This window comes from Triticum urartu, chromosome 5A, assembly GCF_056163025.1.
Source record: "Triticum urartu cultivar PI428250 chromosome 5A, HENAU_Tu73, whole genome shotgun sequence".
NCBI lineage: Eukaryota > Viridiplantae > Streptophyta > Magnoliopsida > Poales > Poaceae > Triticum > Triticum urartu.
This window is the reverse complement of record NC_141877.1, coordinates 306,565,182-306,587,880: the sequence shown is the minus strand read 5'-3', so window position 1 is coordinate 306,587,880 and position 22,699 is coordinate 306,565,182.

The following is a 22,699-nucleotide window of genomic DNA, read 5'->3' as shown; positions in this document are numbered from 1 at the left end:
TACTTATGTTCAAGCATAACTCCAACACCGTGTTCACTTCCCGAACTCCGCCGGAAAGAGACCATCACGGCTACACACGCTGTTGATGCATTTTAATTAAGATAAGCTTCAGGTTTCTACAATCGGACATTAACAAATTCCCATCTTCCCATAACCACAGGCATGACTTTCGAAAGTTCAAAACCCTGCAGGGGTGTCCCAACTTAGCCCATCACAAGCTCTCATGGTCAACGAAGGATATTCCTTCTCCCAGGACAACCCGATCAGACTCGAAATCCCGGTTACAAGACATTTCGACAATGGTAAAACAAGACCAGCAAGACCACCCGCTGTGCCGACAAATCCCGATAGGAGCTGCACATATCTCGTTCTCAGGGCACACCGGATAAGCTAAGCGTACAGGAGCCGACGTAACCCAAATTGCCAAGGGATGGCCCTGCATGGTGCTCTAGTTTGGACCAACACTCAGAGGAGCACTGGCCCGAGGGTTTAAATAAAGATGACCCTTGAGTCTACAGAACCCAAGGGAAAAAGGCTTAGGTGGCAAATGGTAAAACCAAGGTCGGGCCTTGCTGGAGGAGTTTTATTCAAGGCGAACTGTCAAGGGGTCCCCATTATAACCCAACCGCGTAAGGAACGCAAAATCAAGGAACATAACACCGGTATGACGGAAACTAGGGCGGCAAGAGTGGAACAAAACACCAGGCATAAGGCCGAGCCTTCCACCCTTTACCAAGTATATAGATGCATTAATTAAATAAGAGATATTGTGATATCCCAACATGAAAATCATGTTCCAACAAGGAACAAACTCCATCTTCACCTACAACTAACAACGCTATAAGAGGGGCTGAGCAAAGCGGTAACATAGCCAAACAACGGTTTGCTAGGACAAGGTGGGTTAGAGGCTGGACATGGCAACATGGGAGGCATGATATAGCAAGTGGTAGGTATCGCGGCATAGCAAAAGAGCGAGCAACTAGCAAGCAAAGATAGAAGTGATTTAGGGGGTATGGTCATCTTGCCTGAGATCCCGCAAGGAAGAAGAACGAGTCCATGAAGAAGACACACGGACATAGTCGAACGGATCCTCACAACTCCGGAACGTAACCGAAGCTAACGAGAGAAGCAACCCGGAAAGAAGCAAACAACATAGTAAACAACCGCCACATAAACATGGAATGATGCACAATCAAGTATGATGCATGTCTGGTTTAAACATGCATGGCATGGCAAAGTGCACAAACAAAACTACAAGTTAAGTGGAGCCCAATATGCAACGGGTTGCATATTGACGGAACACCACATCAATTATTTAGTTCACTCCCGGTTATGTACTCAACAATATTAAATGTTGATTAACATGACAAGAGGTGAAGCATAACAAAACTATACTATCTAATCAATTTAAAAGGGGCCGGATATGACAAACAACAAATCCGGCAAATCCCCATATGCATTTAGCAAATTAATGCAAACAAAAATTTAAACCATATTTAAATGTTGTTATCATGATGCGGATGACATATGCAAGTTTTATGAAAAAGTTGATAAGAACATTATGAAGCATTTGCCACCGTGGTGGAAAGAAAGGGTGCCACAGCGATGATAATGGAAATGGTGCCACGGCAACGTTTCATTTCCGGAAACTCGATTGAGATGCCGGTGGAAAGGAACGTGTGATGGGAGCGTGTCATGTGATGAACGGTGGGGTGATCTCGGATAACGAGTTCCCACGGGTCGACGACGGTGCCAAGCGAGGGAAACATCTAACGATCACGGAAGAATACAACATCCAAACATGCACCTCAAACAACACAAGCATTCGTTCACGAGCCGTCGTCTCGGGGTTATACCTTCGAAGCGTGCAATCAGAACGGTTCTCGTTCGGTGCAAAGTAGAGGAAGTAGACGTTCTCGGGACGTTCGTAGTGGAAGTAGGGGTACATGACGACGGTAGAGGTACTCGTGATCTTGGCGGTAATAGTCGTTCACGTTCTTAGTTGCAGAATTTTCCGTAGATGTTCGGGATCATGATGAGGGACATGTGGGATGTGGAAGGTGGTCGGTGATTAGGGGCATGTGGGATGTGGAAGGAGGAGGAGGATGGGGGTCGGGTGTGGATTACCTGCCTGGATAGGTGAGGCCGAGGAGCGTGAAGGAGGGTCGCCGACGAGGAGGCGGCGACGCTGCAAGCAAGGAGTGAAGGTTTCAACTTGGAAAGGAAGGCGGAAAGAGGGGAAATGTGGCTTTTGGTAAGGGGGAGGGGGCGGGGAGGTAGATATTTCCGTAGAAGCCGAAAATTAGGAATCGCTTCAGCCAAAATACTAGCGCGCAAAGTGTCATCAGGCACGGTCCCTTATTCAGACACGGTCCGAAGATATTTTGTGTTGCATCTCACACGGGCGGTTATAATAAACTGTGTGGAATCTACCTGATTTTTCGTCTTGATTTGAATTACATAATGGGGTCATAGTGGCCATGGACGGTGTTTGAATTGCTAGACCTTTTATCTGTAGTGATCATAAAAGAATTGGAATTATTCATGGTTTGTTTGGACATTTTTATGCATTAAGTGAGTTTTCAATGCATTTATGTGCATAATTCAAATTTGAACTACATGCACATGCTCCAGTGCATATAAATTCTTTGAAAAATCAAATCTTTGTCCTTGGGTGCATGCTTAGGTCCCATGCAAGAAATGGGAATGAATTTCAAACACCGTGGCACCGTTGATTGCCGGCAAAACATTGACATGCCTGGTTTTTAAATTCTAGTAAATCCAAAACTCATCTGAAATTCATGAAACTTGGCATGCTATCATGGAGCAGCATCAACATGCCGTCGTAGAATTTCTGTCTCATTTGGGGCAGGTTTGGGTATATGCTTCTCACAAACCGGAGCTTCTCACAACAAGCATGATGGTTTTCGGTAGGGAACGTCCCACCTTTGGGGCCGAAACGATATCCATTGCCTCTTATTGCTTTCAATTTTTTTATCGTGTCAACATAGAACAACAGGAGTGTTGTGTGAATTTTTGTAATTTTTCGGGGTCCGTTTGGACATTTTTATGCATTAAGTGAGTTTTCAATGCATTTATGTGCGTAATTCAAATTTGAACTACATGCACATGCTCCTGTGCATATAAATTGGTTGAAAAATCAAATCTGTGTCCTTGGGTGCATGCTTAGGTCCCATGCAAGAAATGGGAATGAATTTCAAACACCAGGGCACCGTTGATTGCAGGCAAAACATTGAGATGCCAGGTTTATAAATTCTAGTGAATCCAAAACTCGTCTGAAATTCATGAAACTTGGCATACTATCATGGAGCGGCATCAACATGCCATGGTACAAATTTTGTCGCATTTGGGGCAGGTTTGGGTATATGCTTCTCACAAACCGGAGCTTCTCACAACAAGCATGATGGTTTTCGGTAGGGAACGTCCCAACTTTGGGGACGAAACGATATCCATTGCCTCTTATTGCTTTCAATTTTTTTCTTCTCGTGTCAACAATAAGAGGAGTGTTGTGTGAATTTTTGTGATTTTTCGGGGTTCGTTTGGACATATTTATGCATTAACTGAGTTTTCAATGCATTTATGTGCATAATTCAAATTTGAACTACATGCACATGCTCCAGTGCATATAAATTGGTTGAAAAATCAAATTTGTGTCCTTGGGTGCATGCTTACGTCCCATGCAAGAAACGGGAATGAATTTCAATCACCAAGGCACCGTTGATTGCCGGCAAAACATTGAGATGCCTGGTTTTTAAATTCTAGTAAATCCAAAACTCGCCTGAAATTCATGAAACTTCGCATGCTATCATGGAGCAGCATCAACATGCCGTGGTACAAATTTTGTCCCATTGGGGGCAGGTTTTGGTATATGCTTCTCACAAACCGGATCTTCTCACTACAAGCATGATGGTTTTCGGTAGGGAACGTCCCACCTTTGGGGACGAAATGATATCCATTGCCTCTTATTGCTTTCAAATTATTTTCTCGTGTCAACATGCAACAACAAGAGTGTTGTGTGAATTCTTGTGATTTTTCGGGGTTCGTTTGGACATTTTTATGCATTAACTGAGTTTTCAATGTATTTATGTGCATAATTAAAATTTGACCTACATGCACATGCTCCAGTGCATATAAATTGGTTGAAAAATTAAATCCGTGTCCTTGGGTGCATTCTTAGGTCCCATGCAAGAAATGGGAATGAATTTGAAACACCAGGGCACCGTTCATTGTCGGCAAAACATTGAGATGCCTGGTTTTTAAATTCTAGTAAATCCAAAGCTCGTCTGAAATTCATGAAACTTGGCATGCTATTATGGAGCGGCATCAACATGCCGTGGTACAATTATTGTCGCATTTGGGGCAGGTTTGGGTATATGCTTCTCACAAACCAGAGCTTCTGAGAACAAGCATGACAGTTTTCGATAGGGAACGTCCCACCTTTGGGGACGAAACGATATCCATTGCCTCTTATTGCTTCCAATTTTTTTCTCGTGTCAACATAGAACAACAGGAGTGTTGTGTGAATTTTTGTGAATTTTTGGGGTTTGTTTGGACATTTTTATGCATTAACTAAGTTTTCAATGCATTTATCTGCATAATTCAAATTTGAACTACATGCACATGCTCTAGTGCATATAATTTGGTTGAGAAATCAGATCTGTGTCCTTGGGTGCATGCTTAGGTCCCATGCAAGAAATGGGAATGAATTTCGCACACCAGGGCACCGTTGATTGCAGGAAAAACATTGAGATGCCTGGTTTTTAAATTCTAGTAAATCCAAAACTCGTCTGGAATTCATGAAACTTGACATGCTATCATGAAGCAGCATCAACATGCCGTGGTACAAATTTTGTCCCATTTGGGGTAGGTTTGGGTATATGCTTCTCACAAACCGAAGCTTCTCACAACAAGCATGATGGTTTTCGGTAGGGAACGTCCCACCTTTGGGGACGAAACGATATCCTTTGCTTATTATTGCTTTCAATTTTTTTTCTCGTGTCAACATCGAACAACAGGAGTGTTGTGTGATTTTTTTTGATTTTTCGGGTTCGTTTGGACATTTTTATTCATTAACTGAGTTTTCAATGCATTTATGTAAATAATTCAAATTCGAACAACATGCACATGCTCCAGTGCATAAAAATTGGTTGAAAAATCAAATCTATGTCCTTGGGTGCATGCTTAGGTCCCATGCAAGAAACGGGAATGAATTTCAATCACGAGGGCACCGTTGATTGCCGGCAAAACATTGAGATGCCTGGTTTTTAAATTCTAGTAAAGCCAAAACTCGTCTGAAATTCATGAAACTTGGCATGCTATCATGGAGCGGCATCAACATGCCGTGGTACAAATTTTGTCCCATTTGGGGCAAGTTTGGGCATATGCTTCTCACAAACCGGACCTTCTCACAACAAGCATGATGGTTTTCGGTAGGGAACGTCCCACCTTTGGGGATGAAACGATATCCATTTCCTCTTATTGCTTTCAATTTTTTTTATCATGTCAACATGGGCCAACAAGAGTGTTGTGTGAATTTTTGTGATTTTTTGGGGTTCGTTTGGATATTTTTATGCATTGACTGAGTTTTCAATGCATTTATGTGCATAATTCAAATTTGAACAACATGCACATGCTCCAGTGCATATAAATTGGTTGAAAAATTAAATCCGTGTCCTTGGGTGCATCCTTAGGTCCCATGCAATAAATGGGAATGAATTTGAAACACCAGGGCACCGTTGTTTGTCGGCAAAACATTGAGATGCCTGGTTTTTAAATTCTAGTAAATCCAAAACTCGTCTGAAATTCATGAAACTTGGCATGCTATCATGGAGTGGCATCAACATGCCGTGGTACAAATTTTGTCGCATTAGGGGCAGGTTTGGGTATATGCCTCTCGCAAACTGGAGCTTCACACAACAAGCATGATGGTTTTCGATAGGGAACGTCCCACCTTTGGGGACGGAATGATATCCATTGCCTCTTATTGCTTTCAATTTTTTTTCTCGTGTCAACATAGAACAACAGGAGTGTTGTGTGAATTTTTGTGATTTTTCGGGGTTCGTTTGAACATTTTTATGCATTAACTAAGTTTTCAATGCATTTATGTGCATAATTCAAATTTGAACTAGATGCACATGCTCCAGTGCATATGACTTGGTTGAAAAATCAGATCTGTGTCCTTGGGTGCATGCTTAGGTCCCGTGCAAGAAATGGGAATGAATTTCGAACACCAGGGCACCGTTGATTGCAAGCAAAACATTGAGATGCCTAGTTTTTAAATTCTACTAAATCCAAAACTCGTCTGGAATTCATGAAACTTGACATGCTATCATGAAGCAGCATCAACATGCCGTGGTACAAATTTTTTCCCATTTGGGGTTGGTTTGGGTATATGCTTCTCACGAACCGGACCTTCTCACAACAAGCATGATGGTTTTCGGTAGGGAACTTTCCACGTTTGGGGACGAAATGATATCCATTGCCTCTTATTGCTTTCATTTTTTTCTCGTGTCAACATAGAACAACAGGAGTGTTGTGTGAATTTTTTTGATTTTTTGGGGTTCGTTTGGACATATTTATGCATTAATTGAGTTTTCAATGCATTTATGTGCATAATTCAAATTTGAACTACATGCACATGCTCCAGTGCATATAAATTGGTTGAAAAATCAAATCTGTGTCCTTGGGTGCATGCTTAGGTCCCATGCAAGAAACATGAATGAATTTCAATCACCAGGGCACCGTTGATTGCCGGCAAAACATTGAGATGCGTGGTTTTTAAATTCTAGTAAATCCAAAACTCGTCTGAAATTCATGAAACTTGGCATGCTATCATGGAGCGGCATCAACATGATGTGGTACAAATTTTGTCCCATTTGGGGCAGGTTTGGGTATATGCTTCTCACAAACCGGATCTTCTCACAAGAAGCATGATGGTTTTCGGTAGGGAACGTCCCACCTTCGGGGACAAAACGATATCCATTGCCTCTTATTGCTTTCAAATTATTTTGTCGTGTCAACATGGAACAACAAGAGTGTTGTGTGAATTTTTATGATTTTTCGGGGTTCGTTTGGACATTTCTATGCATTAACTGAGTTTTCAATGTATTTATGTGCACAATTCAAATTTGAACTACATGCACATGCTCCAGTGCATATACATTGGTTGAAAAATTAAATCCGTGTCCTTGGGTGCATGCTTAGGTCCCACGCAAGAAATGGGAATGAATTTGAAACACCAGGGCACCGTTGATTGTCGGCAAAACATTGAGATGCCTGGTTTTTAAATTCTAGTAAATCCAAAACTCGTCTGAAATTCATGAAACTTGGCATGCTATAATGGAGCGGCATCAACATGCCGTGGTACAATTTTTGTCGAATTTGGGGCAGGTTTGGGTATATGCCTCTCACAAACTGGAGCTTCTCACAACAAGCATGATGGTTTTTGGTAGGGAATGTCCCACCTTTGGGGACGAAACGATATCCATTGCCTCATATTGCTTTCAATATTTTTTTATCCTGTCAACATGGAACAACAAGTGTGTTGTGTGAATTTTTGTGATTTTTCGGGGTTTGTTTGGACATTTTTATGCATTAAATGAGTTTTCAATGCATTTATGTGCATAATTCAAATTTGAACTACATGCACATGCTCCATTGCATATAAATTGGTTGAAAACTTAAATCCGTGTCCTTGGATGCATGCTTAGGTCCCATGCAATAAATGGGAATGAATTTGAAACACCAGGGCACCATTGATTGTCGGAAAAACATTGAGATGCCTGGTTTTTAAATTCTAGTAAATCCAAAACTCGTTTGAAATTCAAGAAACTTGGCATGCTATCATGGAGCGGCATCAACATGCCGTGGTACTAATTTTGTCCCATTTGGGGCAGGTTTGGGTTTATGCTTCTCACAAACCGGACCTTCTCACAACAAGCATGACAGTTTTCGGTAGGGAACGTCCCACCTTTGGGGACGAAACAATATCCATTGCCTCTTATTGCTTTCCATTTTTTTAATCGTGTCAACATGCAACAACAAGAGTGTTGTGTGAATTCTTGTGATTTTTCGGGGTTCGTTTGGACATTTTTATGCATTAACTGAGTTTTCAATGTATTTATGTGCATAATTAAAATTTGACCTACATGCACATGCTCCAGTGCATATAAATTGGTTGAAAAATTAAATCCGTGTCCTTGGGTGCATTCTTAGGTCCCATGCAAGAAATGGGAATGAATTTGAAACACCAGGGCACCGTTCATTGTCGGCAAAACATTGAGATGCCTGGTTTTTAAATTCTAGTAAATCCAAAACTCATCTGAAATTCATGAAACTTGGCATGCTATCATGGAGCAACATCAACATGCCGTCGTAGAATTTCTGTCTCATTTGGGGTAGGTTTGGGTATATGCTTCTCACAAACCGGAGCTTCTCACAACAAGCATGATGGTTTTCGATAGTGAACGTCCCACCTTTGGGACGAAACGATATCCATTGCCTCTTATTGCTTTCATTTTTTTTCTCGTGTCAACATAGAACAACATGAGTGTTGTTTGAATTTTTGTGATTTTTTGGGGTTTGTTTGGACATTTTTATACATTAACTGAGTTTTCAATGCATTTATGTGCATAATTCAAATTTGAACTACATGCACATGCTCTAGTGCATATAAATTGGTTGAAAAATCAAATCTGTGTCCTTGGGTGCATGCTTAGGTCCCATGCAAGAAACAGGAATGAATTTCAATCACTAGGGCACTGTTGATTGCCGGTAAAACATTGAGATGCCTGGTTTTTAAATTCTAGTAAATCCAAAACTCGTCTGAAATTCATGAAACTTGGCATACTATCATGGAGTGGCATCAACATGCCGTGGTACAAATTTTATCCCATTTGGGCCAGGTTTGGGTATATGCTTCTCAAAAACCAGACCTTCTCACAACAAGCATGATGGTTTTCGGTAGGGAACGTCCCACCTTTGGGGACAAAACGACATCCATTGCCTCTTATTGCTTTCAAATTTTTTTATCCTGTCAACATGGAACAACAAGAGTGTTGTGTGAATTTTTGTGATTTTTCGGGGTTCGTTTGGACATTTTTATGCAGTAACTGAGTTTTCAATGCATTTATGTGCATAATTAAAATTTGAACTACATGCACATGCTCAAGTGCATATAAATTGGTTGAAAAATTAAATCTGTGTCCTTGGGTGCATGCTTAGGTGCCATGCAATAAATGGGAATGAATTTGAAACACCAGGGCACCGTTGATTGTCGGCAAAACATTGAGATGCCTGGTTTTTAAATTAGAGTAAATCCAAAACTCGTCTAAAATTCATGAAACTTGGCATGCTATCATGGAGCGGCATCAACATGCTGTGGTACAAATTTTGTCGCATTTGGGGCAGGTTTGGGTATATGCTTCTCACAAACCAGACCTTCTCACAACAAGCATGATGGTTTTCAGTAGGGAACGTCCCACCTTTGGGGACGAAACGATATCCATTGCCTCTTATTACTTTCAATTTTTTTCTCGTGTCAACATAGAACAACATGAGTTTTGTGTGAATTTTTTTTATTTTTTGGGGTTCGTTTGGACATTTTAATGCATTTACTTAGTATTCAATGCATTTATGTGCATAATTCAAATTTGAACTACATGCACATGCTCCAGTGCATATAACTTGGTTGAAAAATCAGATCTGTGTCCTTGGGTGCATGCTTAGGTCCCATGCAAGAAATGGGAATGAATTTCGAACACTAGGGCACCGTTGATTGCAGGCAAAACATTGAGATGCCTTGTTTTTAAATTCTAGTAAATCCAAAACTCGTCTGGAATTCATGAAACTTGACATGCTATGATGAAGCAGCATCAACATGCCATGGTACAAATTTTGTCCCATTTGGGGTAGGTTTGGGTATATGCTTCTCACAAACCGGAGCTTCTCACAACAAGCATGATGGTTTTCGGTAGGGAACGTCCCACCTTTGGGAACGAAATGATATCCATTGGCTCTTATTACTTTCATTTTTTTTCTTGTGTCAACATAGAACAACAGGAGTGTTGTGTGAATTTTTTTGATTTTTTGGGGTTCGTTTGGACATTTTTATGCATTAACTGAGTTTTCAATGCTTTTATGTGCATAATTCAAATTTGAACTACATGCACATGCTCGAGTGCATATAAATTGGTTGAAAAATCAAATCTGTGTCCTTGGGTGCATGCTTAGGTCCCATGCAAGAAACAGGAATGAATTTCAATCACCAGGGCACCGTTGATTGCCGGCAAAACATTGAGATGCCTGGTTTTTAAATTCTAGTAAATCCAAAACTTGTCTGAAATTCATGAAACCTCACATGCTATCATGGAGCGACATCAACATGCCGCGGTACAAATTTTGTCCCATTTGGGGCAGGTTTGGGTTTATGCTTCTCACAAACCGGACCTTCTCACAACAAGTATGATGATTTTCGGTAGGGAATGTCCCACCTTTGGGAACGAAACGATATCCACTGCCTTTTATTGCTTTCAAAATTTTTTATCGTGTCAACATGGAACAACAAGAGTGTTGTGTGAATTTTTGTGATTTTTCGGGGTTCGTTTGGACATTTTTATGCATTAACTAAGTTTTCAATGCATTTATGTGCATAATTCAAATTTGAACAAAATGCACATGCTCGAGTGCATATAACTTGGTTAAAAAAACAGATCTGTGTCCTTGGGTGCATGCTTAGGTCCCATGCCAGAAATGGGAATGAATTTCGAACACCAGGGCACCGTTGATTGCAGGCAAAACATTGAGATGCCTGGTTTTTAAATTCTAGTAAATCCAAAACTCGTCTGGAATTCATGAAACTTGACATGCTATCATGAAGCAGCATCAACATGCCGTGGTACAAATTTTGTCCCATTTGGGGTAGGTTTGGGTATATGCTTCTCACAAACCGGAGCTTCTCACAACAAGCATGATGGTTTTCGGTAGGGAACGTCCCACCTATGGAAACGAAATGATATCCATTGCCTCTTATTAGTTTCATTTTTTTCTCGTGTCAACATAGAACAACAGGAGTGTTGTGTGAATTTTTTTGATTTTTCAGGGTTCGTTTGGACATTTTTATTCATTAACTGAGTTTTCAATGCTTTTATGTGCATAATTCAAATTTGAACTACATGCACATGCTCGAGTGCATATAAATTGGTTGAAAAATCAAATCTGTGTCCTTGGGTGCATGTTTAGGTCCCATGCAAGAAACAGGAATGAATTTCAATCACCAGGGCACCGTTGATTGCCGGCAAAACATTGAGATGCCTGGTTTTTAAATTCTAGTAAATCCAAAACTCGTCTGAAATTCATGAAACTTGGCATGCTATCATGGAGCAGCATCAACATGCCGTGGTACAAATTTTGTCCCATTTGGGGCAGGTTTGGGTTTATGCTTCTCACAAACCGGACCTTCTCATAACAAGCATGACGGTTTTCGGTAGGGAACATCCCACCTTTGGGGACGAAACGATATCCATTGCCTCTTATTGCTTTCAAATTTTTTTTATCGTGTCAACATGGAACAACAAGAGTGTTGTGTGAATTTTTGTGATTTTTCGGGGTTCGTTTGGACATTTTTATGCATTAACTGAGTTTTCAATGCATTTATGTGCATAATTCAAATTTGAACTACATGCACATGCTCCAGTGCATATAAATTGGTTGAAAAATTAAATCAGTGTCCTAGGGTGCATGCTTAGGTCCCATGCAATAAATGGGAATGAATTTGAAACACCAGGGCACCGTTGATTGTTGGCAAAACATTGAGATGCCTGATTTTTAAATTCTAGTAAATCCAAAACTCGTTTGAAATTCATTAAACTTGGCATGCTATCATGGAGCGCCATCAACATGCCGTGGTACAAATTTTGTCCCATTTGGGGCAAGTTTGGGCATATGCTTCTCACAAACCGGACCTTCTCACAACAAGCATGATGGTTTTCGGTAGGGAACGTCCCACCTTTGGGGATGAAACGATATCCATTTCCTCTTATTGCTTTCAATTGTTTTTATCATGTCAACATGGGCCAACAAGAGTGTTGTGTGAATTTTTGTGAATTTTTGGGGTTTGTTTGGACATTTTTATGCATTGACTGAGTTTTCAATGCATTTATGTGCATAATTCAAATTTGAACAACATGCACATGCTCCAGTGCATATAAATTGGTTGAAAAATTAAATCCGTGTCCTTGGGTGCATCCTTAGGTCCCATGCAATAAATGGGAATGAATTTGAAACACCAGGGAACCGTTGTTTGTCGGTAAAACATTGAGATGCCTGGTTTATAAATTCTAGTAAATCCAAAACTCGTCTGAAATTCATGAAACTTGGCATGCTATCATGGAGTGGCATCAACATGCCGTGGTACAAATTTTGTCGCATTAGGGGCAGGTTTGGGTATATGCCTCTCGCAAACCGGAGCTTCACACAACAAGCATGATGGTTTTCGGTAGGGAACGTCCCACCTTTGGGGACGGAACGATATCCATTGCCTCTTATTGCTTTCAATTTTTTTTTCTCGTGTCAACATAGAACAACAGGAGTTTTGTGCAATTTTTTGTGATTTTTCGGGGTTCATTTGAACATTTTTATGCATTAACTAAGTTTTCAATGCATTTATGTGCATAATTCAAATTTGAACTACATGCACATGCTCCAGTGCATATGACTTGGTTGAAAAATCAGATCTGTGTCCTTGGGTGCATGCTTAGGTCCCATGCAAGAAATGGGAATGAATTTCGAACACCAGGGCACCGTTGATTGCAAGCAAAACATTGAGATGCCTGGTTTTTAAATTCTACTAAATCCAAAACTTGTTTGGAATTCATGAAACTTGACATGCTATCGTGAAGCAGCATCAACATGCTGTGGTACAAATTTTTTCCCATTTGGGGTAGGTTTGGGTATATGCTTCTCACGAACCGGACCTTCTCACAACAAGCATGATGGTTTTCGGTAGGGAACTTTCCACCTTTGGGGACAAAACGATATCCATTGCCTCTTATTGCTTTCATTTTTTTCTCGTGTCAACATAGAACAACAGGAGTGTTGTGTGAATTTTTTTGATTTTTCGGGGTTCGTTTGGACATATGTATGCATTAACTGAGTTTTCAATGCATTTATGTGCATAATTCAAATTTGAACTACATGCACATGCTCCAGTGCATATAAATTGGTTGAAAAATCAAATCTGTGTCCTTGGGTGCATGCTTAGGTCCCATGCAAGAAACATGAATTAATTTCAATCACCAGGGCACCGTTGATTGCCGGCAAAACATTGAGATGCCTGGTTTTTAAATTCTAGTAAATCCAAAACTCGTCTGAAATTCATGAAACTTGGCATGCTATCATGGAGCGGCATCAACATGCTGTGTTACAAATTTTGTCCCATTTGGGGCAGGTTTGGGTTTATGCTTCTCACAAACCGGACCTTCTCACAACAAGCATGATGGTTTTCGGTAGGGAACGTCCCACCTTTGGGGACGAAACGATATCCATTGCCTCTTATTGCTTTCAAATTTTTTTATCGTGTCAACATGGAACAACAAGAGTGTTGTGTGAACTTTTGTGATTTTTCGGGGTTCGTTTGGACATTTTTATGCATTAACTGAGTTTTCAATGCATTTATGTGCATAATTCAAATTTGAACTACATGCACATGCTCTAGTGCATATAAATTGGTTGAAAAATTAAATCCGTGTCCTTGGGTGCATGCTTAGGTCCCATGCAAGAAATGGGAATGAATTTGAAACACCAGGGCACCGCTGATTGTCGGCAAAATATTGAGATGCCTGGTTTTTAAATTCTAGTAAATCCAAAACTCATGTGAAATTCATGAAACTTCGCATGCTATCATGGAGCGACATCAACATGCTTTGGTACAAATTTTGTCCCATTTGGGGCAGGTTTGGGTATATGCTTCTCGCAAACCGGGGCTTCACACAACAAGCATGATGGTTTTCGGTAGGGAACATCCCACCTTTGGGGACGAAACGATATCCATTGCCTCTTATTGCTTTCAAATTTTTCTCTCGTGTCAACATAGAACAACATGAGTGTTGTGTGAATTTTTGTGTTTTTTCAGGGTTCGTTTGGACATTTTTATGCATTAACTGAGTTTTTAATGCATTTATGTGCATAATTCAAATTTGAACTACATGCACATGCTCCAGTGCATATAAATTGGTTGAAAAATTAAATCCGTGTCCTAGGGTGCATGCTTAGGTCCCATGCAATAAATGGGAATGAATTTGAAACACCAGGGCACCGTTGATTGTCGGCAAAATGTTGAGATGCCTGGTTTTTAAATTCTAGTACATCCAAAACTCGTCTAAAATTCATGAAACTTGGCATGCTATCATGGAGTGGCATCAACATGCCGTGGTACAAATTTTGTCGCATTTGGGGTAGGTTTGGGTGTATGCTTCTCACAAACCGGAGCTTCTCACAACAAGCATGATGGTTTTCGGTAGGGAACGTCCCACCTTTGGGGACGAAACGATATCCATTGCCTCTTATTGCTTTCAATTTTCTTCTCGTGTCAATATAGAACAACAGGAGTGTTGTGTGAATTTTTGTGATTTTTCGAGGTTCGTTTGGACATTTTAATGCATTAACTAAGTTTTCAATGCATTTATGTGCATAATTCAAATTTGAACTACATGCACATGCTCCAGTGCATATAACTTGGTTGAAAAATCAGATATGTGTCCTTGGGTGCATGCTTAGGTCCCATGCAAGAAATGGGAATGAATTTCGAACACCAGGGCACCGTTGATTGCAGGCAAAACATTGAGATGCCTGGTTTTTAAATTCTAGTAAATCCAAAACTCATCTGGAATTCATGAAACTTGACATGCTATGATGAAGCTGCATCAACATGCCATGGTACAAATTTTGTCCCATTTGGGGTAGGTTTGCATATATGCTTCTCACAAACCGGAGCTTCTCACAACAAGCATGATGGTTTTCGGTAGGGAACGTCCCACCTTTGGGAACGAAATGATATCCATTGGCTCTTATTACTTTCATTTTTTTTCTCGTGTCAACATAGAACAACAGGAGTGTTGTGTGAATTTTTTTGATTTTTTGGGGTTCGTTTGGACATTTTTATGCATTAACTGAGTTTTCAATGCTTTTATGTGCATAATTCAAAATTTGAACTACATGCACATGCTCGAGTGCATATAAATTGGTTGAAAAATCAAATCTGTGTCCTTGGGTGCATGCTTAGGTCCCATGCAAGAAACAGGAATGAATTTCAATCACCAGGGCACCGTTGATTGCCGGCAAAACATTGAGATGCCTGGTTTTCAAATTCTAGTAAATCCAAAACTCGTCTGAAATTCATGAAACTTGGCATGCTATCACGGAGCAACATCAACATGCCGCGATACAAATTTTGTCCCATTTGGGGCAGGTTTGGGTTTATGCTTCTCACAAACCGGACCTTCTCACAATAAGTATGATGGTTTTCGGTAGGGAATGTCCCACCTTTGGGAACGAAACGATATGCATTGCCTTTTATTGCTTTCAAAATTTTTTATCGTGTCAACAAGGAACAACAAGAGTGTTGTGTGATTTTTTGTTATTTTTCAGGGTTTGTTTGGACATTTTTATGCATTAACTAAGTTTTCAATGCATTTATGTGCATAATTCAAATTTGAACTACATGCACATGCTCGAGTGCATATAACTTGGTTAAAAAAACAGATCTGTGTCCTTGGGTGCATGCTTAGGTCCCATGCCAGAAATGGGAATGAATTTCGAACACCAGGGCACCGTTGATTGCAGGCAAAACATTGAGATGCCTGGTTTTTAAATTCTAGTAAATCCAAAACTCGTCTAAAATTCATGAAACTTGGCATGCTATCATGGAGCGGCATCAACATGCCGTGGTACAAATTTTGTCCCATTTGGGGTAGGTTAGGGTATATGCTTCTCACAAACCGGACCTTCTCACAACAAGCATGATGGTTTTCGGTAGGGAACGTCCCACCTTTGGGGACGAAACGATATCCATTGCCTCTTATTACTTTCAATTTTTTTCTCGTGTCAACATAGAACAACAGGAGTTTTGTGTGATTTATTTTTATTTTTCGGGGTTCGTTTGGACATTTTAATGCATTTACTTAGTATTCAATGCATTTATGTGAATAATTCAAATTTGAACTACATGCACATGCTCCAGTGCATATAACTTGGTTGAAAAATCAGATCTGTGTCCTTGGGTGCATGCTTAGGTCCCATGCAAGAAATGGGAATGAATTTCGAACACCAGGGCACCGTTGATTGCAGGCAAAACATTGAGATGCCTTGTTTTTAAATTCTAGTAAATCCAAAACTCGTCTGGAATTCATGAAACTTGAGATGCTATGATGAAGCAGCATCAACATGCCATGGTACAAATTTTGTCCCATTTGGGGTAGGTTTGGGTATATGCTTCTCACAAACCGGAGCTTCTCACAACAAGCATGATGGTTTTCGGTAGGGAACGTCCCACCTTTGGGAACGAAATGATATCCATTGGCTCTTATTACTTTCATTTTTTTTCTTGTGTCAACATAGAACAACAGGAGTGTTGTGTGAATTTTTTTGATTTTTTGGGGTTCGTTTGGACATTTTTATGCATTAACTGAGTTTTCAATGCTTTTATGTGCATAATTCAAATTTGAACTACATGCACATGCTCGAGTGCATATAAATTGGTTGAAAAATCAAATCTGTGTCCTTGGGTGCATGCTTAGGTCCCATGCAAGAAACAGGAATGAATTTCAATCACCAGGGCACCGTTGATTGCCGGCAAAACATTGAGATGCCTGGTTTTTAAATTCTAGTAAATCCAAAACTTCTCTGAAATTCATGAAACTTCGCATGCTATCATGGAGCGACATCAACATGCCGCGGTACAAATTTTGTCCCATTTGGGGCAGGTTTGGGTTTATGCTTCTCACAAACCGGACCTTCTCACAACAAGTATGATGATTTTCGGTAGGGAATGTCCCACCTTTGGGAACGAAACGATATCCATTGCCTTTTATTGCTTTCAAAAACTTTTATCGTGTCAACATGGAACAACAAGAGTGTTGTGTGAATTTTTGTGATTTTTCGGGGTTCGTTTGGACATTTTTATGCATTAACTAAGTTTTCAATGCATTTATGTGCATAATTCAAATTTGAACAAAATGCACATGCTCGAGTGCATATAACTTGGTTAAAAAAACAGATCTGTGTCCTTGGGTGCATGCTTAGGTCCCATGCCAGAAATGGGAATGAATTTCGAACACCAGGGCACCGTTGATTGCAGGCAAAACATTGAGATGCCTGGTTTTTAAATTCTAGTAAATCCAAAACTCGTCTGGAATTCATGAAACTTGACATGCTATCATGAAGCAGCATCAACATGCCGTGGTACAAATTTTGTCCCATTTGGGGTAGGTTAGGGTATATGCTTCTCACAAACCGGAGCTTCTCACAACAAGCATGATGGTTTTCGGTAGGGAACGTCCCACCTATGGAAACGAAATGATATCCATTGCCTCTTATTACTTTCATTTTTTTCTCGTGTCAACATAGAACAACAGGAGTGTTGTGTGAATTTTTTTGATTTTTCGGGGTTCGTTTGGACATTTTTATTCATTAACTGAGTTTTCAATGCTTTTATGTGCATAATTCAAATATGAACTACATGCACATGCTCGAGTGCATATAAATTGGTTGAAAAATCAAATCTATGTCCTTGGGTGCATGTTTAGGTCCCATGCAAGAAACAGGAATGAATTACAATCACCAGGGCACTGTAGATTGCCGGCAAAACATTGAGATGCCTGGTTTTTAAATTCTAGTAAATCCAAAACTCGTCTGAAATTCATGAAACTTGGCATGCTATCATGGAGCGGCATCAACATGCCGTGGTACAAATTTTGTCCCATTTGGGGCAGGTTTGGGTATATGCTTCTCACAAACCGGACCTTCTCACAACAAGCATGATGATTTTCGGTAGGGAACATCCCACCTTTGGGGACGAAACGATATCCATTGCCTCTTATTGCTTTCAAAATTTTTTATCGTGTCAACATGGAACAACAAGAGTGTTGTGTGAATTTTTGTGATTTTTCGGGGTTCGTTTGGACATTTTTATGCATTAACTGAGTTTTCAATGCATTTATGTGCATAATTCAAATTTGAACTACATGCACATGCTCCAGTGCATATAAAATGGTTGAAAAATTAAATCCATGTCCTAGGGTGCATGCTTAGGTCCCATGCAATAAATGGGAATGAATTTGAAACACTAGGGCACCGTTGATTGTCGGCAAAACATTGAGATGCCTGGTTTTTAAATTCTAGTAAATCCAAAACTCGTCTGAAATTCATGAAACTTGGCATGCTATCATGGAGCGGCATCAACATGCTGTGGTACAAATTTTGTCCCATTTGGGGCAGGTTTGGGTTTATGCTTCTCACAAACCGGACCTTCTCACAACAAGCATGATGGTTTTCGGTAGGGAACGTCCCACCTTTGGGGACGAAACGATATCCATTGCCTCTTATTGCTTTCAAAAATTTTTATCGTGTCAACATGGAACAACAAGAGTGTTGTGTGAACTTTTGTGATTTTTCGGGGTTCGTTTGGACAGTTTTATGCATTAACTGAGTTTTCAATGCATTTATGTGCATAATTCAAATTTGAACTACATGCACATGCTCTAGTGCATATAAATTGGTTGAAAAATTAAATCCGTGTCCTTGGGTGCATGCTTAGGTCCCATGCAAGAAATGGGAATGAATTTGAAACACCAGGGCACCGTTGATTGTCGGCAAAACATTGAGATGCCTGGTTTTTAAATTCTAGTAAATCCAAAACTCATGTGAAATTCATGAAACTTCGCATGCTATCATGGAGCGGCATCAACATGCTTTGGTACAAATTTTGTCCCATTTGGGGCAGGTTTGGGTATATGCTTCTCGCAAACCGGGGCTTCACACAACAAGCATGATGGTTTTCGGTAGGGAACGTCCCACCTTTGGGGACGAAACGATATCCATTGCCTCTTATTGCTTTCAAATTTTTCTCTCGTGTCAACATAGAACAACATGAGTGTTGTGTGAATTTTTGTGTTTTTTCAGGGTTCGTTTGGACATTTTTATGCATTAACTGAGTTTTTAATGCATTTATGTGCATAATTCAAATTTGAACTACATGCACATGCTCCAGTGCATATAAATTGGTTGAAAAATTAAATCCGTGTCCTAGGGTGCATGCTTAGGTCCCATGCAATAAATGGGAATGAATTTGAAACACCAGGGCACCGTTGATTGTCGGCAAAATGTTGAGATGCCTGGTTTTTAAATTCTAGTACATCCAAAACTCGTCTAAAATTCATGAAACTTGGCATGCTATCATGGAGTGGCATCAACATGCCGTGGTACAAATTTTGTCGCATTTGGGGTAGGTTTGGGTGTATGCTTCTCACAAACCGGAGCTTCTCACAACAAGCATGATGGTTTTCGGTAGGGAACGTCCCACCTTTGGGGACGAAACGATATCCATTGCCTCTTATTGCTTTCAATTTTCTTCTCGTGTCAATATAGAACAACAGGAGTGTTGTGTGAATTTTTGTGATTTTTCGAGGTTCGTTTGGACATTTTAATGCATTAACTAAGTTTTCAATGCATTTATGTGCATAATTCAAATTTGAACTACATGCACATGCTCCAGTGCATATAACTTGGTTGAAAAATCAGATATGTGTCCTTGGGTGCATGCTTAGGTCCCATGCAATAAAAAATGGGAATGAATTTCGAACACCAGGGCACCGTTGATTGCACGCAAAACATTGAGATGCCTTGTTTTTAAATTCTAGTAAATCCAAAACTCGTCTGGAATTCATGAAACTTGACATGCAATCATGAAGCAGCATCAACATGCCGTGGTACAAATTTTGTCCCATTTGGGGAAGGTTTGGGTATATGCTTCTCACAAACCGGAGCTTCTCACAACAAGCATGATGGTTTTCGGTAGGGAACGTCCCACCTTTGGGACAAAACGATATCCATTGCCTCTTATTGCTTTCATTTTTTTCTCGTGTCAACATAGAACAACAGGAGTGTTGTGTGAATTTTTGTGATTTTTCGTGGTTTGTTTGGACATTTTTATGCATTAACTGAGTTTTCAATGCATTTATGTGCATAATTCAAATTTGAACTACATGCACATGCTCGAGTGCATATAAATTGGTTGAAAAATTAAATCCGTGTCCTTGGGTGCATGCTTAGGTCCCATGCAATAAATGGGAATGAATTTGAAACACCAGGGCACCGTTGATTGTCGGCAAAACATTGAGATGCCTGGTTTTTAAATTCTAGTAAATCCAAAACTTTGTGAAATTCAAGAAACTTCGCATGCTATCATGGAGCGGCATCAACATGCTTTGGTACAAATTTTGTCCCATTTGGGGCAGGTTAGGGTACATGCTTCTCACAAACCGGAGCTTCTCACAACAAGCATGATGGTTTTCGGTAGGGAACGTCCCACCTTTGGGGACGAAACAATATCCATTGCCTCTTATTGCTTTCAAATTTTTCTCTTGTGTCAACATAGAACAACATGAGTGTTGTGTGAATTTTTGTGTTTTTTCAGGGTTCGTTCGGACATTTTTATGCATTAACTGAGTTTTCAATGCATTTATGTGCATAATTCAAATTTGAACTACATGCACATGCTCCAATGCATATAAATTGGTTGAAAAATTAAATCCGTGTCCTAGGGTGCATGCTTAGGTCCCATGCAATAAATGGGAATGAATTTGAAACACCAGGGCACCGTTGATTGTCGGCAAAACGTTGAGATGCCTGGTTTTTAAATTCTAGTACATCCAAAACTCGTCTGAAATTCATGAAACTTGGCATGCTATCATGGAGCGGCATCAACATGCCGTGGTACAAATTTTGTCGCATTTGGGGCAGGTTTGGGTATATGCTTCTCACAAACCGAACCTTCTCACAACAAGCATGATGGTTTTCGGTAGGGAACGTCCCACCTTTGGGACGAAACGATATCCATTGCCTCTTATTGCTTTCATTTTTTTTCTCGTGTCAACATAGAACAACAGGAGTGTTGTGTGAATTTTTGTGATTTTTCGGGGTTTGTTTGGACATTTTTATGCATTAACTGAGTTTTCAATGCATTTATGTGCATAATTCAAATTTGAACTACATGCACATGCTCCAGTGCATATAAATTGGTTGAAAAATCAAATCTGTGTCCTTGGGTGCATGCTTAGGTCCCATGCAAGAAACGAGAATGAATTTGAAACACCAGGGCACCGTTGATTGTCGGCAAAACATTGAGATGCCTGGTTTTTAAATTCTAGTAAATCCAAAACTCGTCTGAAATTCATGAAACTTGGTATGCTATCATGGAGCGGCGTCAACATGCCATGGTACAAATTTTGTCCCATTTGGGGCAGGTTTGGGTATATGCTTCTCACAAACCGGATCTTCTCACAACAAGCATGATGGTTTTCGGAAGGGAACGTCCCACCTTTGGGGACGAAATGATATCCGTTGCCTCTTATTGCTTTCAAATTTTTTTCTCGTGTCAACATAGAACAACAAGAGTGTTGTGTGAATTTTTGTGATTTTTCGGGGTTCGTTTGGACATTTTTATGCATTAACTGAGTTTTCAAAGAATTTATGTGCATAATTCAAATTTGAACTACATGCACATGCTCCAGTGCATATAAATTGGTTGAAAAATTAAATCTGTGTCCTTGGGTGGATGCTTAGGTCCCATGCAAGAAATGGGAATGAATTTGAAACACCAGGGCACCGTTGATTGTCGGCAAAACATTGAGATGCCTGGTTTTTAAATTCTAGTAAATCCAAAACTCGTGTGAAATTCATGAAACTTCGCATGCTATCATGGAGCGGCATCGACATGCTTTGGTACAAATTTTGTCCCATTTTGGGCAGGTTTGGGTATATGCTTCTCACAAACCGGAGCTTCTCACAACAACCATGATGGTTTTTGGTAGGGAACGTCCCACCTTTGGGGATGAAACGATATCCATTGCCTCTTATTGCTTTCAAATTTTTTCTCGTGTCAACATAGAACAACAGGAGTGTTGTGTGAATTTTTTTGATTTTTCAGGGTTCGTTTGGACATTTTATGCTTTAACTGAGTTTCCAATGCATTTATGTGCATAATTCAAACTTGAACTACATGCACATGCTCCAGTGCATATAAATTGGTTGAAAAATCAAATATGTGTCCTTGGGTGCATCCTTAGGTCCCATGCAAGAAATGGGAATGAATTTCAAACACTTGGTCATCGTTGATTGCTGGCAAAACATTGAGATGCCTGGTTTTTAAATTCTAGTAAATCCAAAATTCTGTTAACCATGCACGTGACGCCACCTGTCTTGGTTTTAATGGCTGTAGGAGGTGCTGTGCAGACAGCTGCTTGACCTCGACTGAACGGGAGGCATGCGAGCGCCGTCCGGTGCGCAAACTGACCGAGAGGCGTGCAAGATGTCCTCGAGTGCGCAGGCTCACTGGGAAGCGTGCGAGCTGTACGCTGCGCAGGCTCACTAGGAAGCGAGCCCTTTGACTTCCATGGCCACTCACCTT